Source organism: Canis lupus, chromosome 11 (assembly GCF_048164855.1).
Source record: "Canis lupus baileyi chromosome 11, mCanLup2.hap1, whole genome shotgun sequence".
NCBI classification, from domain to species: Eukaryota; Metazoa; Chordata; class Mammalia; order Carnivora; family Canidae; genus Canis; species Canis lupus.
Genome location: NC_132848.1, coordinates 18,384,648 through 18,390,509, shown reverse-complemented (window position 1 = coordinate 18,390,509; position 5,862 = coordinate 18,384,648). Strand labels below are relative to the sequence as shown.

Below are 5,862 nucleotides of genomic sequence, written 5' to 3'. Positions count from 1 at the left end.
TATCAAGAATGAAGTTTAGTTTTATCTATTGCCACTATCAAGTGTTCCTATGTTTTTCTGTATTTAAAAAATATTTATTTTAGAGAGAGAGACAGTAAGTGATGGAGGCGGTAATAACAGAGGGACAGGGAGAGGAAGAGAATGTCCAGCAGACTCTGTGCTGAGCACACAGCCTGATGCAGAATTTAACGTATTCTTTCTCCAGCTTCAAAGCCCAGTTTTTTCTTGGGAGTTTATAAACAATTGTTACATTAAAATGTATTAGAACTCTTGAAGTAGTTTGCTAGTTCCCCATGTGTACTGATCTATGTAGGAGTTGGGGGTCCTAGGTCAGGGAAAATTCCAATAAGTGAATGTCATTAAACCTTCCTTCGGGGATCCCTGGGTGGCTCAGCGGTTTGGCGCCTGCCTTTGGCCCAGGGCGCGATCCTGGAGTCCCGGAATCGAGTCCCACATCGGGCTCCCGGCATGGAGCCTGCTTCTCCCTCCTCCTGTGTCTCTGCGCCTCTCTGTCTCTCTCTCTATGTCTATCATAAATAAATAAATAAATAAATCTTTAAAAAAAAAAAAAAACCTTCCTTCAATGAAACGTCAAGTGATAGATCATGACCTGAGCTAAAATGAATAGATCAATGCTTAACCAACAGAGGTACCCAAATGCCCCTATGATTTTCTCTATTAATCGGTAAATATAATATGTTATTTCAGTATATACTTTCATGTATACATAGTGATGGACCATTAAAGAAGCAAATTTTACTTGATCATATTGTATTATTTGGAGTTTTTATGATAGAATATGGTTTTAGTTTATATTAGGTATCTTTGTTTTTTTAAGATTTTATTTACTTATTCATGAGAGACACAGAGAGAGAGAAGCAGAGACACAGGCAGAGGGAGAAGCCCACTCCAGGATCATGCCCTAGCCAAAGATAGGCACTAAACCACTGAGCCACTCAGGGATCCCCTATATTAGGTATCTTTGTAACTATCATACCCATAGGCTCAACAATTAAGGAATAATCATGTAAAAGATTGTATATCCATATATACTAATGTCATACCATGAAACGATTAAAAGGTATTATCAAATTGTAATTAACTACATAGGAAGTTTTCATAGATGTCTTTCTTACTTAAGACAATTTTACTCATACCTAAAGAATACATATCTCAAAATGGTGATGAGCTTGGGCTGGGGCAAACAAGTTGGAGTTATGATGAATAGTATGAAACAAAAGAAAAGAGTCTTTAATATGTGTCAGCACACACACTCCTAGTCTCTGTGTTAACCTATATTCCATAGACTTTTCTCTAAGCTTGGAACTAGGTCTCATTGCCAGAGTCACCATTTTTCCTTTATCACCAGAGGGATTATTTCTTATCACACCTAAACCACAAATATGCCTGCCGAAATCATTTTATGTGTTTGTATTTCTCTTGTTGTTCCAAATAACAATTCTTGAGTTAAAGTAGGAAACATGTTTGAATTTGAAACAAATTTCAGCATGCTGAGTAAGGAGCAGAATAGGAAACCGGGTTCAGTGGGGCCATTGTGTGTTATAAATTCCTTCTCTAGAGAGCCACTCCCCAAAGATGATCTTCACAGAAAGGTAAAAGAGCTTAATATATCAGCTGTTCATTTGGTTCTCTGTAAATCATGAGACTATGATTCTCTTTTTAGCTGTCAAGTTTCCTCTTGCTTTGTCAGTTTATGTAAGCAAGAGAACTATAAAAGAGAAAGCCTGAAGTCCATGACTGATTTCATCATGTTCTTCTCCTGAGAGAGTCAGCAGTTCTATGCATCCCCACTGTATTATATTTATTTTTCTCTGAGATCTGAGATGAGAGTTCTCACTCTGATATAGAAGATGGTGTTCAACAATGCAGATTTTTCTGATACCCATCTGGTATCTTCAGGTAATGTAAAGCTCACCTGACTCATAAAGCTCCTCTATTTCCTCCATCCAACCCTCTCTAGTTTTATATTTGTTTAAATTCCACTTAATATGTGAATTATGAAACTATTCTTCCTCCAGAATCAAAGCCTAGTTTTTTCCTGAACACTTATAAGCAAATGTTACTTTAAAAATGTATTAGAACTCTTCAAGTAGTTTGCCAGTTACCCATATGTAGAGCTCTATGTAGGAGTTGGGGGCCCTAGGTCAGGGAAAATCCCAATAAGTGAGTGTGATTACACTCTGGTTCAATGGAACTTCAAGTGATGGACTGCCTCTATTGTTACTTTCTGTTACTTGTAGGGGATCCAAGACAAGGAAATTTAATTCCTGCTTGAGATTGCAAAATTTGAGGAACAGCTTTTGTGAGCACAGTCAACTTTGATGTAGCTTTATAAATGATGCATATTTGACTTTGCTGTCTACTAGTATTTCATATCAATTTTGATCTTCATGAAAAGCATCACATAGATTAGGAATTGATTATGATGTATACGGCAATGTTTGATGTGAGAACAATATAATAGAACTTAGCTCCTTAACTTTCTTTGTAAAATAAGGCAGATTGACTGTAACTCTTTTTGAGTGTATTTTTACTGAAGAGAGGTTTTATTTTTTGAAGAGAGGTATTGAAGTGCATGATGTCTAGTAGATTTTTATTTTAATAATAGATTTTATTTAATCATTCTAAAATGAATATAGGGATATTTCACATAACCAAACACAACAAAACTAAAATCAGTCAAATTACAAACATCTGTATCTATTTATATTGTCCCCAAATAAGCTTGACATATTTCTCTCACAAATAGAGCAAGAATATTAAATATCAATAATATCAATATCTTTCTATGTTACAATTATTTAGCCGTGTTTATTCATTCCTTCTTCATTCACTGCTCAACCTAAAAATTGTAGATCTGGCACACTTGACTATTGTCACTCTGAAATAACTTTGATTATAAACATTAGGATGACAGAAGATTTTTTATTTTATTTACTATGTTCAGAACAGACTTAGGAATATATGAAAATCATGGGAATATCACTGCATGGATTATGGTACTTTGTTATTTACTGTCACACAGAATGATCTGTCCCTAAGCAAGGAATCTGGCTAACAAACAATACTATAAGGCTATCTGTAATATGGAAATCTGTTATTTTTGCAGCTTTAAAAAAAAGAATATTCCAACATAAATAATTGTTCTAGCTCTGTGAGTGAATTCATCCTTTTGGTCTTCCCTTCTACCTGGGAAATTCAGATTCTCCTTTTCTCAATCTTCTGTGGAACTTATATTCTGACACTGACTGGAAATCTGTGCATTATCTGTGCTGTGAGGTGGGACCATAGCCTACAAACTCCAATGTACATCCTGCTGGCCAATTTCTCCTTCCTGGAGATCTGCTTTATCACCTCCACTGTCCCCAAAATGCTAGCCAACTTGCTGTCTGAGACCAGAACCATCTGCTTCTATGGCTGCTTCCTCCAGTTCTACTTCTTCTCTGAGGGCACCGCTGAGACCTTCTTCTTGTCTGCCATGGCCTTTGACAGGTTTCTTGCTACCTGCAGGCCCCTGCACTACCCCACTGTCATGACTGCTCAGCGCTGCATCAGAATAGGAGCTGGGTGCTGGGTGTGTGGTTTCTTATACTTCCTCTTGCCTATTTACCTCATCTCTCAGCTCCCATTTTGTTGTTCTAATAAGATTGATCACTTCCTGTGTGACCCAGGACCTCTTATGAAGCTGTCCTGTGTGCCAGCTCCTGCTACTGAGATCATCTGTGCCATCTATAACTCAGTCCTCACTTTCTCCACCTTATTCTTCATTACCAGCTTCTATACCTTGGTGATCAGAGCTGTGCTCAGGGTCCCCTCAGCATAAGGTCGGCATAAGGCCTTCTCTACGTGTGGCTCCCATCTGGCTGTGGTGTCCCTGTTTTATGGCTCTATCATGGCTGTATATGTAAGCCCCACAGCAGGCACTCCAGCAGGGATTCTGTGTTAACTCCACTTTTCAACCCCTTGATCTATAGCCTCTGAAATAAGGAAGATGAAGGCAGCTCTGGGAAAATAATTCAGGATTGTCAGATTTAGAGGCCTGGAAAAAAATTTGAAGCACTTCTGTGCACAACTGATATACCGTGTATGAAATAAATAATTGAAATCTTGATATTCCATTGTTTTAAATGACAGCTCATTAACATTTAGATGTTAAGTCTTGTGTCAATAATAAAAACAGAGCAATTTTCACAATATCAATTCTCCCAATCCATGAGCATGGAATATTTATCTATCTCTTTGTGTCTTCCTCAATTTCTTTCAGAAGTGTTCTCTAGTTTTTAGGGTATAGATCCTTTACCTCTTTGGTAAGGTTTATTCCTAGGTATCTTATGTTTTTGGGTGCAATTGTAAATGGGATTGATTCCTTAATTTCTCTTTCTTCAGTTTCATTGCTAGTAAATAGAAATGCCATTGATTTCTGGGCATTGATTTTGTATCCCGCCACACTGCCGAATTGTTGTATGAGTTCTAGCAATCTTGGGGTGAAGTCTTTGGGTTTTCTATGTATAGTATCATGTCATCTGCAAAGAGAGAGAGTTTGACTCCTTCTTTGCTAATTTGAATGCCTTTTATTTCTTTTGGTTGCCTGATTGCTGAGGCTAGGACTTCTAGTACTATGTTGAATAGCACTGGTGAGAATGGACATCCCTGTCTTGTTCCTGATCTTAGGGGAATGGCTCCCAGTGTTTCCCTGTAAAATAGCGAGAGGGAATAAAGGGGAAAGGAGAGAAAATGAGTGAGAAATATTAGTGAGGGTGACAGAACATGAGAAACTCCTAACTCTGGGAAACGAACAAGGGGTAGTGGAAATTTACACTATATTTTGTATAAAAATATACAAAAAAAGAGAACAAGGCATATTCTTATGAAAGATGATTCATCGCATACCACAACTGCATTTCTTCCTACATTCTCACCAGGTTTTTTAATTTTTTTATTGGAGTTCAATTTGCCAACATATAGCTTAACACCCAGTGCTAATCCCGCCAAGTGCCCCCCTCAGTGCCCATCACCTAGTCACCCCAACTCCCCACCCACTTCCCCTTCCACTACTCCTTGTTCATTTCTCGGAGTTAGGTGCCTCTCATGTTTTGTCACCAGGCTTTAGTGAAAATACTTTTAATATTTAGATCCAGGTGATTGGCATTTAATTTGTTTCCATCATGTATTTACTTCTAAGAAGTGTCCTTTTTTGTATATTATTTATGGAGTTCGATTTGCCAATATATAGTATAACACCCAGTGCTCATACTGTCAAATTCCCCCATCAGTGCCTGTCACCCAGTCATCCCCCCGCCCATGTCCCTTCCCACTACCCCTTGTTCGTTTCCCAGAGTTAGGAGTCTCTCATGTTCCATCTTCCTCTCTGATAGTTCCCACTCATTTTCTCACCTCTGCCCTTTAATCCCTTTCACTATTTTTTATATTCCCCGAATGAAGGAAACCATAAGATGCAGGTGCACTGAAAAACCAAGACACTTGCACCCCAATGTTTATAGCAGCAATGTCCACAATAGCCAAACTGTGGAAGGAGCCTCGCTGTCCATCAAAAGATGAATGGATAAAGAAGATGTGGTCTATATATACAATGGAATATTACTCAGCCATTAGAAATGACAAATACCCACCATTTGCTTCAATGTGGATAGAACTGGAGGGCACTATGCTGAGTGAAGTAAGTCAATAGGAGAAAGAAAAACATAAGAAGTCTCTTTGAAAAGAGCTCTATTTAGGATGAACCTTGCTTTGACTTTTCCTGATGTGCCATTTTTGCCTGTCAATTAGGATGTAATGGTTACTAGCAGACAGCTGCTGCAGCAGTTATTCGATTTATCTCTA

At 38.1% G+C, this 5,862-nt stretch overlaps 1 pseudogene; it reads left to right on the top strand.

The window, feature by feature from the left end:
* Positions 1-1,871: 1,871 nt before the first annotated feature.
* Positions 1,872-4,056, top strand: LOC140600509 (olfactory receptor 11G2-like; annotated as a pseudogene).
* The last annotated feature ends 1,806 nt before the right edge of the window (positions 4,057-5,862 follow it).